Below are 17,494 nucleotides of genomic sequence, written 5' to 3'. Positions count from 1 at the left end.
GAGTCCCTGAATTGAGTCCCACGTCGGGCTCCTTGCATGGAGCCTGCTTCTCCCTCTGCCTGTATCCCTGCCTCTCTTTCTCTCTCTCTCTCTCTTTCTCTCTCTCTCTCTCTCTTTCTCTCTCTCTCTCTGTATCTCTCATGAATAAATGAATAAAATCTTAAAAAAAATAAATAATTAAAATGTAATTATTCCCATTTAAATAGCATATTTTCTCATTTCTGTTGAAATAGCAACTTAACAACTAATTTTTTTTTTCCTAAACTTTAACTTAAAATACCATCATTGAATCTAAATTTTGTTATGGGTAGAAAATCAAAAACTTTTTTAATCTAATAGTGAAAAAGAATACAATCATTGACTTTTGACCATATGACGAAAGTGATCGCAACACAAGTTGGAGAAATTCACTTCCTGGCCTTATTTTACTTTATTTTATTTTTATTTTTTAAGAGATTTTATTTATTTATTTATTTATTTATTTATTTATTTATTTATTTATTTATGAGAGACATGGAGAGGCAGAGATACAGGGAGAGGGAGATGCAGGCTCCCTGCGGGGAGCCTGATGCAGAACTCGAACTAAGAACCCGGGAGGATGATCTGAGCCAAAGGTAGTTGCTCAACCATTGAGTCACCCAGGTGCCCTCCTAGTCTTATTTTAATCAAATGATTAAATAAACATTTAATTGATAAAAGATATAAAGACAAATAATATAATCTAACCTCAAATGTACTATGCACTGGTGATTTCTGTAGGTCATTTCATTATAAATTTATTTGTAAAAATTTTTAAAGATTTTACTTATTACCCAGAGAAATGTCTTGAAAATGGAAAATATAATTTAACTTATTTTTTCTTTGTGGTAAATTAATAAGCTAAATTTTATTATGTAATATATACATACAATACAAATAATTTTATAAACACATTTTCTTCTACAAAATGACTATAAAACTGTACATATAGCAATAAAAAGTCAAGAATAAAGTTATAGAAACAGCAGCTAAATACATCCACCATTATAGAATAATAGAACAACTTAATTTTGTTCCTTATTAGCATGAAACAATTTGGTGCAACTTTTTTTGGCTTAGAGTTGAAAAAATAACCATTGAAGTATATATTTCAACTCTTTCAGTATATAAAAAAGTTGTTTTATGTGCGTGTGTGTTTGTGTATACATTGGAGCATGAGTAGTTATCAGGGATTTGAAAATGCCATATTTCTTTGTGCAATTAAAAATATTCTGAAAGTTGCAAACAGATGCAAACACAGACTTTGTTTTTCTTTCATATGCCAATGCAGAAAGTCAATATGAGACATTCAATATGTTTTTACTTTTATACACTCGCAGGGCAACACTCTATATGTGATTAACAATGAATTGGCTAAAATCTGTTGCTATAAGATGGAATTGAAAGATTTAAATTGAAATGACTTGTTTAGATAAAATAAGGCCAATTATATTGACTTTCTGGCTTTGGAATATATGAAAAATATCAATAGTAGCAAGCACAGAAACTAAAATTACTGATGAAAGACCAAGAAGTTTATGACTCAGGGGATGATGTGATAGTCATTCATAATAAAAAAGAATATTAACCTTCATACAAGAAAATGGCTGATGTTCAGCACAGTCAAGAGTCATGAAGACAAATTATCAGTCTCATGTTAGAAAGGAGAGTAGCAAATTTCATCAGAAAGAAACGACTACATCAACATATTTTATGTCTCAGGCTCTTCTGATAATCACGCTACCTAAGCTTGCTGAAACTAGGTTAAGGAAAGAAACTGGGTATTGGGTTTTTATTCAGCAAATCAATCAACCATGCCAAGGAAATGCATTAACCAAGAGAGATGTTGAAAAATGCTTGAGCACATAAACTGTAAGTGGGAATGGAAAGATATTATGGAAGGACCATGAACATAAGTTGACAGTGGTTTAAAGTAGGAGATGAGAGTACATGGAGAAATTTGTGTACCTGACACATAGTAGATACAGGCCAAGAAAGCCACCAAATATTTGAAAATGCATGGGACAGGCCCCGCAACATTTTTTTCTGTTTCAAATATCAATAGTGCAGAGGTTGTATCACAGAGGTAGTTCATAAGTCTGGAAGCATCCCTATGAAAATAAATGAATTGAGTAGTGTGGTGGATAGACATGAGAAAGGAAAGAATTATTCATGTCACGAATAATTAATGAACACCTTATATGTGCCAGACTTTGTTCTAGGCTCTGTGAATAAAATGTTGAACAAGACAGAAGAGATGCCAGCTCTTTGGGAAGTTACATTCTATTGGATGACACAGAAAATACCTAAGAAGATGCATAAATAAAGAATATCAGATAATGATAAAAGATATAAGTAAAATGCAAACAGTTTGATGTGAGAGAGTGACCATGTGGGAAGGATTAATTTAGAATGGGGGGCTGAGCAAAATCCTTGAACTGATGATGATGCTTCAGGTGAGACCTAAATATTAGAGAGTCCCAGCCAAGAATCAGGATTAGTTAAAATGCCAAGCTTGTTTTGGCTGCATAATTTAGAATTCAGTACATAGGTCAGAACTGCAGATATAATTTATACATATTTTCAGAATAGCGGAACTGGCAAATGAAAAAAAAATCCATGACTGTTCAGTTTGTGCGTAGAGGGACACAAAACAAAGCAGGTAAATTACAAAGCAAAACCCTCAATTGGTAGAGTAATTCTATGTGCATTCAAATTGGCTGATGAACAATCTTCAACCCTTGTCCAAATAACATAATTTTGATTTTGGGGGAATTCAGCCTGGGAGAAAGATACTTGATTGGCAGTTATTATCCAAAGAGAGTTTCCTGTGTGGAAGCCAATCATGGCCAGCATTTAATTGGCTACTTGAACCTGTATATATATTCAGTAAAGTATCATTGATACAATGGAAAGACAGATCTATAAGCTGATTTCAAGTTAACACTTGGTGCTACAAAAATATTAAAATTAATTTAAAAATTTATAGACACACAAAGAAATGTTCAGACATAGAATCCAAAATCTATTGTAGACTTGACTTTCAATATATTTTCAGATGTTTGCTTTATGACAGTACATTGCCTAGGAGTCATTGATGACTGAGCTAAATTTTTTTGAAAGTCTTTGGATCTTTCAGGGACTATTCTGATATAATCTAAGTATATGTCCCCTTCCCTCCCATCAAGCTTTTTTTTTTTTTTTTTTTTTTTTTTTTTTTTTTTTTTTTTTTTTGGCTCAGCCCAGGGCCTGATCCTGGAGAACCTAGATGGAGTCCCGCGTCGGGCTCCCTGCATGGAGCCTGCTTCTCCCTCTACCTCTGCCTGTGTCTCTGCCTCTCTCCCTCCCTCTCTCTTTCTCTCTCTCTCTCTCTGTGTCTCTCATTTATTCATGAGAGTTTTGTATCTGCTTAGTCTTCATATCCTTTCTCATGGACATCAACTTATCTCTCTTCTGCTTGAGATAGCGCTCTTGTTGTCGGAGCTCTTCTGTTCCACGTGTTGATAAATTTGCTATTGGTCCTTCGATGCTTGCATGTTCTAGGCCAGGGATCTTCAGGCCTTTTTGTGGGAAGGAGGAAGTTTCAGACAGCATTTCCGGCTTTCTTGCCAAAGGTTGTACTGACTGACTTGCCAAATGAGTACTTGCCAAATGAGGACTGACTCTCATTTATTCATGAGAGAAACAGAGAGAGAGACAGAGAGAGAGAGAGAGGGAGGGAGAGAGGCAGAGACACAGGCAGAGGTAGAGGGAGAAGCAGGCTCCATGAAGGGAGCCCAACGTGGGACTCCATCTAGGTTCTCCAGGATCAGGCCTGGGCTGAAGGCAGCGCTAAATCGCTGAGCCACCAGGGCTGCCCCCATCAAGCTTCTTATTCTTAAACTTCATCATCAATGGTTACTTTCTGTTATTGTTTTCACAGTTATTTTGATTTATGTCAAATATTATTATAGTAATAATAAATGATTTCCAGTAAGTCATTCACAATGATTTTTTATAAAGAATTTCATTCTTTATTTAAATCAGAATTCTTTTCCTACTTGTTTTTCTAAACAGACAATAATACTAAACCATTTAAGTAAATTACTTTTATTTGAGAGGAACAAATCCACATTGTAAGTGTTATATAAAATGCATGATTTTACAGATATTATATTACAAAGTCCTGATAATCATTTTCCACTTTATTTACACAGAGGTATTAAAAGGCTTCTTGTACTCCTTACTCATAGTCTTGATGGTGCAATGCACTAGTGATTGCACTGTCATGGTTTCTTTTTACTGATGTTAAATTATAGATACACATAAATAAGATGAATATTCAATTCCTGGATCACTAGGAAAAGTATAATAATTGCTAAAATAAATTTTAAATTGTATTAGTGTAAATGCTAATGGTTATTCTGCTATCTATTTATTTAGGATAAGCTATTTACATAATGTGGGCATATCAAGGGAGCTACAGAATGCAACGACAATAAGGCTACTCAATGTTATATTCCCTATTGTAAGCCAGGATCATCAATCAACACTATGACCAAATAAAAATCTATGAAAACAGTTAAAGGTATCAAATCAACATAATGTTTAAGTGCTGTAAGAGAAAGTCCACTAGAAAAAGAATTAACACAGGTTTTAATTAGTTTATTCCAAAAAAAAAGCCCATTTCTATACATTTTAGCAATTTTCTTATGAATTCCAAACAGGCTTTAATGTAGATTTCATATCAATATGATTCTCCTTGGGAATACGACAGGGATGTCCACTCTCACCACTGCTATTCAACATAGTACTACAAGTCCTAGCTGCAGCAATCAGATAACAAAAAGAAATAAAGGGCATTCAAATTGGCAAAGAAGAAGTCAAACTCTCCCTCTTCGCAGATGACATGATACTCTACATAGAAAATCCAAAAGACTCCACCCCAAGATGCTAGAACTCATACAGCAATTTGGCAGTGTGGCAGGATACAAAATCAATGCCCAGAAATCAGTGGCATTTCTATACACTAACCGTGAAACTGAAGAAAGAGAAATTAAGGAATCAATCCCATTCACAATTGCACCCAAACGCATAAGATACCTAGGAATAAACCTAACCAAAGAGGTAAAGGATCTATACCTTAAAAACTACAGAACACTTCTGAAAGAAATTAAGGAAGACACAAAGAGATGGAAAAATATTCCATGTTCATGGATTGGAAGAATGAATATTGTGAAATGTCAATGCTACCCAGGGCAATTTACACATTCAATGCAATCCCTATCAAAATACCATGGACTTTCTTCAGAGACTTGGAACATATAATCTTAAGATTTGTGTGGAATCAGAAAAGACCCCGAATAGCCAAGGGAATATTGAAAAAGAAAACTGGAGCCGGGGGCATCACAATGCCAGGTTTCAAGTTGTACTGCAAAGCTGTGATCATCAAGACAGTGTGGTACTGGCACAAAAACAGACACATAGATCAATGGAACAGAATAGAGAACCCAGAAATGGGCCCTCAACTCTATAGTCAACTAATACTCAACAAAGCAGGAAAGACTATCCACTGAAAGGAGGACAGTCTCTTCAATAAATGGTGCTGGGAAAATTGGACAGCCACATGCAGAAGAATGAAACTAGACCACTCTCTTACACCATACACAAAGATAAACTCAAAATGGATGAAAGATCTAAATGTGAAACAAGAATTCATCGAACTTCTAGGGGAGAACACAGGCAACACCCTTTCTGAACTTGGCCACAGCATCTTCTTGCAAGATACATCTATGAAGGCAAGGGAAACAAAAGCAAAAATGAACTATTGGGACTTAATCAAGATAAAAGACTTCTGCACAGCAAAAGAAACAGTCAACAAAACTAAAAGACAACCTACAGTATGGGAGAAGATATTTGCAAATGACATGTCAGATAAAGGGCTAGTATCCAAGATCTATAAAGAACTTATTAAATTCAACAGCAAAGAAACAAACAATCCAATCATGAAATAGGCAAAAGACATGAACAGAAATTTCACCAAAGAAGACATAGACATGGCCAACAAGGACATGAGAAAATGCTCTGCATCACTGGCCATGAGGGAAATACAAATCAAAACCACAATGAGATACCACCTCACACCAGTGAGAATGGGGAAAATGAACAAGACAGGAAACAACAAATGTTGGAGAGGATGTGGAGAAAGGGGAACCCTCTTGCACTGTTGGTGGGAATGTGACCTGGTATAGCCACTCTGGAAAACTGTGTGGAGGTTCCTCAAAGAGTTAAAAATAGAGCTTCCCTTCGACCCAGCAATTGCATTGCTGGGGATTTACCCCAAGATACAGATGCAGTGAAAAACCGAGACACCTGCACTTCAATGTTTATAGCAGCAATGTCCACAATAGCCAAACTGTGGAAGGAGCCTCGGTGTCCATCGAAAGATGAATGGATAAAGAAGATGAGGTATATGTATACAATGGAATATTACTCAGCCATTAGAAACAACAAATACCCACCATCCTGTAACTATCTAGTAATTTTTTGGTTGAGCCTTTTGGGTTTTCTATAGAGATTATTATGTCATCTACAAATAGTGACTTCTTCCTTGCCAATTTGGATCCCTTTTATTTCTTTTTGTTGTCTGACTGCTAGGCTAAGACTAAATGACCCAGATAAATAAAATGATGAATGAAGGAGGAGATATCACAACCAACACAACAGAAATACAATTTTAAGAGAATGCTATGAAAAATTATATGCCAATAAACTGGGCAACCTGGAAGAAATGGACACATTCCTAGAAACATACAAACTACCAAAGCTGAAGCAGGAAGAAAGAGAAAATTTAAACATATCCATAACCAGCAAAGAAATTGAATCAGGCTGGAGGAGCAAGATGGCGGGAGAGTAGGGTCTCCAAATCACCAGTCTCCACCAAACTACCTAGAAAACCTTCAAATTATCCTGAAAATCTATGAATTCGGCCTGAGATTTAAAGAGAGACCAGCTGGAATGCTACAGTGAGAAGAGTTCGCGCATCTATCAAGGTAGGAAGACGGGGAAAAAGAAATAAAGACACAAAGGCCTCCAAGGGGGAGGGGCCCCGCGAGGAGCCGGGCTGAGGCCGGGGCGAGTGTCCCCAGGACAGGAGAGCCCCGTCCCGGAGGAGCAGGAGCTGCACCGACCTTCCCGGGTGGAAAGGGGCTCGCGGGGAGTTGGAGCAGGACCCGGGAGGGCGGGGATGCCCTCGGGCTCCCGGGGACACTAACAGAGCAACTGCGCGCCCAGGAGAGTGCGCCGAGCTCCCTAAGGGCTGCAGCGCGCACGGCGGGACCCGGCGGGACCAGGAGCAGCTGAAGGGGCTCGGGCGGCGGCTCCGCGGAGGGGGCTGCGCGGCCCCGGGATCAGCTCGGAGGGGCTCGGGCAGAGGAAGAGGCTCCGTGCGGAGGGGGCTGCGCGGTTCCAGGAGCAGCTCGGAGGGGCTCGGGCGGCGGCTCCGCGGAGGGGGCTGCGCGGCCCGGGAGCGCGAATCCACCAGCGCAGGCTCCGGAGCACAGGGCGCCGGGACACAGCCCAGGATCCCGCCTCCCCCGGGACAGGCAGAGGCCGGGAGGGCCCAGGACAGCAAGGACGCTCCTGCCCCGAGCTGAGCACATCAGCGGCCCCGCCCCGGAGCCTCCAGGCCCTGCAGACGGAGAGCTCCGGAGTTCCTGCCGGAGCTGAATCCAGGTTTCCAGAGCTGCCCCGCCACTGGGGCTGTTCCTCCTGCGGCCTCACGGGGTAAACAACCCCCACCGAGCCCTGCACCAGGCAGGGGCACAGCAGCTCCCCCAACTGCTAACACCTGAAAATCAGCACAACAGGCCCCTCCCCCAGAAGATCAGCTAGACGGACAACTTCCAGGAGAAGCCAAGGGACTTAAAGTACACAGAATCAGAAGATACTCCCCGGTGGTTCTTTTTTTGTTTGTTTGTTTTTGTTTTGTTTTGCTTTTTGATTTGTTTCCTTCCCCCACCCCCCTTTTTTTTCTCCTTTCTTTTTCTTTCTCTTTTTCTTCTTTTTTTTTTTTTTCTTTTTTCGTTTTTTTTTTTTTTTTCTTTTTCTTCCCTTTTTTTTTTCTCTTTCTCTTTTCTTTCCTTCTTTCTCTCCTCTCTTTTTCTCTTTTTCCCAATACAACTTGCTTTTGGCCACTCTGCACTGAGCAAAATGACTAGAAGGAAAACCTCACCTCAAAAGAAAGAATCAGAAACAGTCCTCTCTCCCACAGAGTTACAAAATCTGGATTACAATTCAATGTCAGAAAGCCAATTCAGAAGCACTATTATACAGCTACTGGTGGCTCTAGAAAAAAGTATAAAGGACTCAAGAGACTTCATGACTGCAGAATTTAGAGCTAATCAGGCAGAAATTAAAAATCAATTGAATGAGATGCAATCCAAACTAGAAGTCCTAACGACGAGGGTTAACGAGGTGGAAGAACGAGTGAGTGACCTAGAAGACAAGTTGATAGCAAAGAGGGAAACTGAGGAAAAAAGAGACAAACAATTAAAAGACCATGAAGATAGATTAAGGGAAATAAACGACAGCCTGAGGAAGAAAAACCTACGTTTAATTGGGGTTCCCGAGGGCGCCGAAAGGGACAGAGGGCCAGAATATGTATTTGAACAAATTCTAGCTGAAAACTTTCCTAATCTGGGAAGGGAAACAGGCATTCAGATCCAGGAAATAGAGAGATCCCCCCCTAAAATCAATAAAAACCGTTCAACACCTCGACATTTAATTGTGAAGCTTGCAAATTCCAAAGATAAGGAGAAGATCCTTAAAGCAGCAAGAGACAAGAAATCCCTGACTTTTATGGGGAGGAGTATTAGGGTAACAGCAGACCTCTCCACAGAGACCTGGCAGGCCAGAAAGGGCTGGCAGGATATATTCAGGGTCCTAAAGGAGAAGAACATGCAACCAAGAATACTTTATCCAGCAAGGCTCTCATTCAAAATGGAAGGAGAGATAAAGAGCTTCCAAGACAGGCAGCAACTAAAAGAATATGTGACCTCCAAACCAGCTCTGCAAGAAATTTTAAGGGGGCCTCTTAAAATTCCCCTTTAAGAAGAAGTTCAGTGGAACAGTCCACAAAAACAAAGACTGAATAGATATCATGATGACACTAAACTCATATCTCTCAATAGTAACTCTGAATGTGAACGGGCTTAATGACCCCATCAAAAGGCGCAGGGTTTCAGACTGGATAAAAAAGCAGGACCCATCTATTTGCTGTCTACAAGAGACTCATTTTAGACAGAAGGACACCTACAGCCTGAAAATAAAAGGTTGGAGAACCATTTACCATTCGAATGGTCCTCAAAAGAAAGCAGGGGTAGCCATCCTTATATCAGATAAACTAAAATTTACCCCAAAGACTGTAGTGAGAGATGAAGAGGGACACTATATCATACTTAAAGGATCTATTCAACAAGAGGACTTAACAATCCTCAATATATATGCTCCGAATGTGGGAGCTGCCAAATATATAAATCAATTATTAACCAAAGTGAAGAAATACTTAGATAATAATACACTTATACTTGGTGACTTCAATCTAGCTCTTTCTATACTTGATAGGTCTTCTAAGCAAAACATCTCCAAAGAAACGAGAGCTTTAAATGATACACTGGACAAGATGGATTTCACAGATATCTACAGAACTTTACATCCAAACTCAACTGAATACACATTCTTCTCAAGCGCACATGGAACTTTCTCCAGAATAGACCACATATTGGGTCACAAATCGGGTCTGAACCGATACCAAAAGATTGGGATTGTCCCCTGCATATTCTCGGACCATAATGCCTTGAAATTAGAACTAAATCACAACAAGAAGTTTGGAAGGACCTCAAACACATGGAGGTTAAGGACCATCCTGCTAAAAGATAAAAGGGTCAACCAGGAAATTAAGGAAGAATTAAAAAGATTCATGGAAACTAATGAGAATGAAGATACAACCGTTCAAAATCTTTGGGATGCAGCAAAAGCAGTCCTAAGGGGGAAATACATCGCAATACAAGCATCCATTCAAAAACTGGAAAGAACTCAAATACAAAAGCTAACCTTACACATAAAGGAGCTAGAGAAAAAACAGCAAATAGATCCTACACCCAAGAGAAGAAGGGAGATAATAAAGATTCGAGCAGAACTCAACGAAATCGAGACCAGAAGAACTGTGGAACAGATCAACAGAACCAGGAGTTGGTTCTTTGAAAGAATTAATAAGATAGATAAACCATTAGCCAGCCTTATTAAAAAGAAGAGAGAGAAGACTCAAATTAATAAAATCATGAATGAGAAAGGAGAGATCACTACCAACACCAAGGAAATACAAACGATTTTAAAAACATATTATGAACAGCTCTACGCCAATAAATTAGGCAATCTAGAAGAAATGGACGCATTCCTGGAAAGCCACAAACTACCAAAACTGGAACAGGAAGAAATAGAAAACCTGAACAGGCCAATAACCAGGGAGGAAATTGAAGCAGTCATCAAAAACCTCCCAAGACACAAGAGTCCAGGGCCAGATGGCTTCCCAGGAGAATTTTATCAAACGTTTAAAGAAGAAATCATACCTATTCTCCTAAAGCTGTTTGGAAAGATAGAAAGAGATGGAGTACTTCCAAATTCGTTCTATGAGGCCAGCATCACCTTAATTCCAAAGCCAGACAAAGACCCCGCCAAAAAGGAGAATTACAGACCAATATCCCTGATGAACATGGATGCAAAAATTCTCAACAAGATACTGGCCAATAGGATCCAACAGTACATTAAGAAAATTATTCACCATGACCAAGTAGGATTTATCCCTGGGACACAAGGCTGGTTCAACACCCGTAAAACAATCAATGTGATTCATCATATCAGCAAGAGAAAAACCAAGAACCATATGATCCTCTCATTGGATGCAGAGAAAGCATTTGACAAAATACAGCATCCATTCCTGATTAAAACTCTTCAGAGTGTAGGGATAGAGGGAACATTCCTCGACATCTTAAAAGCCATCTACGAAAAGCCCACAGCAAATATCATTCTCAATGGGGAAGCACTGGGAGCCTTTCCCCTAAGATCAGGAACAAGACAGGGATGTCCACTCTCACCACTGCTATTCAACATAGTACTGGAAGTCCTAGCCTCAGCAATCAGACAACAAAAAGACATTAAAGGCATTCAAATTGGCAAAGAAGAAGTCAAACTCTCCCTCTTCGCCGATGACATGATACTCTACATAGAAAACCCAAAAGTCTCCACCCCAAGATTGCTAGAACTCATACAGCAATTCGGTAGCGTGGCAGGATACAAAATCAATGCCCAGAAGTCAGTGGCATTTCTATACACTAACAATGAGACTGAAGAAAGAGAAATTAAGGAGTCAATCCCATTTACAATTGCACCCAAAAGCATAAGATACCTAGGAATAAACCTCACCAAAGATGTAAAGGATCTATACCCTCAAAACTATAGAACACTTCTGAAAGAAATTGAGGAAGACACAAAGAGATGGAAAAATATTCCATGCTCATGGATTGGCAGAATTAATATTGTGAAAATGTCAATGTTACCCAGGGCAATATACACGTTTAATGCAATCCCTATCAAAATACCATGGACTTTCTTCAGAGAGTTAGAACAAATTATTTTAAGATTTGTGTGGAATCAGAAAAGACCCCGAATAGCCAGGGGAATTTTAAAAAAGAAAACCATATCTGGGGGCATCACAATGCCAGATTTCAGGTTGTACTACAAAGCTGTGGTCATCAAGACAGTGTGGTACTGGCACAAAAACAGACACATAGATCAGTGGAACAGAATAGAGAATCCAGAAGTGGACCCTGAACTTTATGGGCAACTAATATTCGATAAAGGAGGAAAGACTATCCATTGGAAGAAAGACAGTCTCTTCAATAAATGGTGCTGGGAAAATTGGACATCCACATGCAGAAGAATGAAACTAGACCACTCTCTTTCACCATACACAAAGATTAACTCAAAATGGATGAAAGATCTAAATGTGAGACAAGATTCCATCAAAATCCTAGAGAAGAACACAGGCAACACCCTTTTTGAACTCGGCCATAATAACTTCTTGCAAGATACATCCACGAAGGCAAAAGAAACAAAAGCAAAAATGAACTATTGGGACTTCATCAAGATAAGAAGCTTTTGCACAGCAAAGGATACAGTCAACAAAACTAAAAGACAACCTACAGAATGGGAGAAGATATTTGCAAAGGACGCATCAGATAAAGGGCTAGTTTCCAAGATCTATAAAGAACTTATTAAACTCAACACCAAAGAAACAAACAATCCAATCATGAAATGGGCAAAAGACATGAACAGAAATCTCACAGAGGAAGACATAGACATGGCCAACACGCACATGAGAAAATGCTCTGCATCACTTGCCATCAGGGAAATACAAATCAAAACCACAATGAGATACCACCTCACACCAGTGAGAATGGGGAAAATTAACAAGGCAGGAAACAACAAATGTTGGAGAGGATGCGGAGAAAAGGGAACCCTCTTACACTGTTGGTGGGAATGTGAACTGGTGCAGCCACTCTGGAAAACTGTGTGGAGGTTCCTCAAACAGTTAAAAATATACCTGCCCTACGACCCAGCAATTGCACTGTTGGGGATTTACCCCAAAGATACAAATGCAATGAAACGCCGGGACACCTGCACCCCGATGTTTCTAGCAGCAATGGCCACTATAGCCAAACTGTGGAAGGAGCCTCGGTGTCCAACGAAAGATGAATGGATAAAGAAGATGTGGTTTATGTATACAATGGAATATTACTCAGCTATTAGAAATGACAAATACCCACCATTTGCTTCAACGTGGATGGAACTGGAGGGTATTATGCTGAGTGAAGTAAGTCAGTCGGAGAAGGACAAACATTATATGTTCTCATTCATTTGGGGAATATAAATAATAGTGAAAGGGAAAATAAGGGAAGGGAGAAGAAATGTGTGGGAAATATCAGAAAGGGAGACAGAACGTAAAGACTGCTAACTCTGGGAAACGAACTAGGGGTGGTAGAAGGGGAGGAGGGCGGGGGGTGGGAGTGAATGGGTGACGGGCACTGGGTGTTATTCTGTATGTTAGTAAATTGAACACCAATAAAAAAAAAAAAAAAAAAAAAAAAAAAAAAAAAAAAAAAAGAAATTGAATCAGTAATCAAAAATCTTACAACAAACAAAAGTCCAGGGCTAGTTGGCTTCCCGGAGGAATTCTACCAGACATTTTAAAAAGACTTGGTACCTATTCTTCTCATATTGTTCCAAGAAATAGAAATGTTTGGAAAACTTCCAAACTGCTTCCACGAGGCCAGCATTACCTTGACTCTGAAACTAGACAAATGCCCCACTAAAGTGGAGAACTACAGGCCAATACCCCTGATGAACATCAATGCAAAAATTCTTGACAAGATACTAGCAAATTGAATTCAACAGTACATTGAAAGAATCATTCACCACAATCATGTGGGATTTATTCCTGCACTACTAGAGTTGTTTCATATTCACAAATCAATCAACATGATACACCACATTAATAAAAGAAAGGATACGAATGAAATTATTCTCTCAATAGATGAAGAAAAAGCATTTGACAAAGTACAGCATCCATTCTTGATAAAAATCCTCAACAAAATAAAAAATTAAAAAATAAAAATAAAAAAATCCTTAACAAAGTAGGGACAGAGGGAATGTACCTCAATATCATAAAGGCTATATATGGAAGACCCACAGTTAATATCATCCTTAATGGGGAGAAACTGAGAACTTTTTTTCTATAGTCAGGAATAAGACAGGGAAGTCCACTGTTACTATTACCATTTAACACATTTTTTATTTGAAAAAATAATTCTAACTCTTTTGCAATAATTAGCTTTATTTTACTCAGCCATATACATCACCATATATATTTACACATTTTGTGAGTATTTACAGGGGGTAAGTATCTTTGTTGAAATTATATTAAAGAAGGTTAATTGGGGCCCTACACTGTATCTGCTGCATCTTTCAATAAGTACTAAAACATTGAGAAGACTGCTTTTTATCCTATCAAAGCAGCCTCTGGCCTTGACAACAATATTTCCATTTCTAAAATCAATTGCCGTTCCTTTTAATGAATTATCAATTGTCTGAAGAAGATCTTCTAGATGCATAGTCAGTACTCAATACATATCTTGCCTGAGATAGCATGAAATGTTCTCTATGTCAATGATAAATCATCACAATAGCAAATTATTTGGTAATAAAAGGAATGAAGTACTCATACATGCTTCAACATCCATGTACTTTATACATGGATGGGTATCAAAAATATTATGATAAGTGAAAAAAGCCAGTCACAAAAGCCCATGTAGTGTATGATTCCATTTATATGAAATTTGCAAAATAAACAAATTTATAGAGACAGAAAGTACAGTGGTGGTTGTCAGGGACTGGGGGAAAGTGGGTGGACAGTGACTACTGATGGATACAGGTTTATTTTGGGAGTGATTAAAATATTCTAAAATTAGATGGTGGTGATTACATAACTCTTGACTATACAGAAAATACTGAATCAGGGATCCCTGGGTGGCGCAGCGGTTTGGCGCCTGCCTTTGGCCCAGGGCGCGATCCTGGAGACCCGGGATCGAGTCCCACATCGGGCTCCCGGTGCATGGAGCCTGCTTCTCCCTCTGCCTGTGTCTCTGCCTCTCTCTCTCTCTCTCTCTGTGACTATCATAAATAAATAAAAATTTAAAAAAAAAATAAAAAAAGAAAATACTGAATCAACTTTAAAAAGCTAAATTTTAAAGTAGGTAAATTATATCTCAATAAAGCTGTTATTTAAAAATAACTGTAAATCAACAATATTCTTTTGGTTTTAATATATACAAAACCATTTTTCTCATTTTTAAATTAATACTGTGTTAGCGTTGTTTGTTTTCCAGTCAATGAACTTTAAGTAATCCATTTCACTCTCTGTAAGCTTGGTATGTGTTTTCCAAATTTTTCTCCCAATCTGGAACTTATATTTTCATTCTCTAATGGTGCCTTGCACAGAGCAAAAGTTTTAAATTTTTAAAAATATTTTATTTATTTATTCATGAGAGACATAGAGAGACAGAGGCAGAGACATAGGCAGAGGGAGAAGCAGGCTCCCCACAGGGACCCTGGGATCATGACCTGAGCCAAAGGCAGATAATCACTGAGCCACTCAGGTGCCCCAAAAGCTTAATTTTAATGAAATCCAACTGAGCAAATTTTTCTTTCATGGAGCATTCTTTTTTGGTGTCTGAACAAATACCTCACTAAAGAAGATGAATCAATGGCAAATAAATACATGGAAAGATACCTAAAATAATATGTCATTAGGGAATTGCAAAGTAAAACAAGAGATACCACTACTATCTATCAGAATGACTGAAATCCAAAACACTGACAACAAATGCCTGGGAGGATGGAGAACAACAGAAGGCCTTATTGATTGTTTGTAGGAATGAACGCAAAATGGTACAGACTCTGAGATAAACAGTTTGGCAGTTTATTAGCAAAGCTAAACAGTCATATCCAGCAATTTACCTAATTATTTACCCAAAGGGCTTAAAAACTTGTGTCTCTACAGAAATCTGCATGCAAATGTTTATAACAGTCTTATTCAGAACAATATTGAAAGTAAATAGGATGACTTTCAGTGAGTGAATGAATGTTAAAAACAAAACAAAACTGTGGTATATCCACAAAATGGCAAATCATTGGGCAATACAAAGAAATGAGCTATCAAGCCACAAAAGGACACGGAAGAGCCTTAAACTCTGTGCTTGTTGCTAATTGAAAGAAGGCAGTCTGAAAGGACTAGACATCTTATAATCCCAACTATATAACATGTTGGAAAAGACAAACTATGGAGATCGTAAAAAGATCAGTGGTTGCCAGTGGTTGGAAAGATGGTTATGAGACACAGGGGTGTATTAGGGCAGTGAAATTATTTTGCATGAGATTATATGTAGTATTATAATGGTGGATGTATGACATCATGAATTTGGAGAAATCCTTAGAATTGCACAACATAGTGAACTCTAATGTAAATACTGAACTTTAATAGTAGTGCATCAGTATGAGTTCATTAGTTATAACAAATGTACCAATTCAAAAAGTTCATGATAGAAGAAACTTTGGTAGGATGGATTGGAGAATGAGTATATGATCTTTGTACATACTACTCAGTTTTTCTGTAAAATTCAAACTGCCCTATGAAATAAAGCCAAATGATTTAATGTTGCTCAATCATATTATGAAATGTTTTAATTTTCAAAAAAATTTAATTGGTACTTACAAGTCTCACCTAAATTCTGAACAAAACTAATGCATTTAAGAAATGTTCAATAGAAGTTTATGTAAATTCTGATGTCAAAACTGTCCTATGTTTGGAAATACAGCCTCTAGACACTGATGCCTCAGTTGACAGAGTTTGACAAGCAGTTAAACAAGAAGGAAAAGTTAAAAAGCAAGAAGAAGAGAGAAAAGGTAATTAGTTTAAGTAAAACTTTATTTAACTTTTCAAAAAATTTGAATTTCTGATAAGGAATTAGGATATATGTTTAGCATTGTGGAAAAAAATGAAGGTAAGTGTAGGTAATTATTATATTTTGAAGTATTTGACTACCTGGCTGCATCATCCTTAAAATTCACCATTCTTTCTAGACTGTCTCATTCTCCATTGACTGAAGGGATAAGTCAATGTGTTCACTAAAATCTCTTCCAGATGAGTATGCATTCTTTTAGGGGGAAAAAACCTTCCAGAGAGTAAACCTCTAAGAGAATATGAAAAACATTTTGAAAAAATAAAAGTTGAGAGTTTGGGAATCTGATATTGACTTCACTCTCTTCAAAAATCCTCACAATTCTGGAGCAAAAATGATAAAACAAATGGAACCCAAGTATCACGCTTTTTAAAATAAACCTCATTTGAACTCATATATGTCTTCTAAAGAATTTTCTCTTCTTGACTATTGTAATGTCCTGCCACATGAAATGGTGAAGCACTGGTATCAATTTTTCAAATCTTATTAAAGACCCAAGCAATGCAGATTCTACACGTTGATTACAATGCTTTCATTGTTACCACACTAGTGGCCATATCTTATTTGTGTTTTGGAGAAAGCATTCATAGAAGAAATTTCTCATTCCAATATGTATTTCTTGCTTCTGGATTTCTAGATATTTTTCACACATAAATATAGAGAAAGTCAAAGATGACATTTTTATCACACTGCATTTGTGAAGGTCTAAAAATTATCTAGCACTAATTAGATTTTATCCTTGTACAACCATGATATAGAGTATGCAAAGTGTTATAGAAGTGTTTATTAAAAATATTCTCCTGTGCTTGAGTGCCTGGGTGGCTGAGTTGGTTAAGCATCAACTCTTGATTTCAGCTCAGTCA

Source organism: Canis lupus, chromosome 4 (assembly GCF_011100685.1).
Source record: "Canis lupus familiaris isolate Mischka breed German Shepherd chromosome 4, alternate assembly UU_Cfam_GSD_1.0, whole genome shotgun sequence".
Taxonomy (NCBI): domain Eukaryota; kingdom Metazoa; phylum Chordata; class Mammalia; order Carnivora; family Canidae; genus Canis; species Canis lupus.
This window is presented reverse-complemented; position numbering follows the sequence as displayed.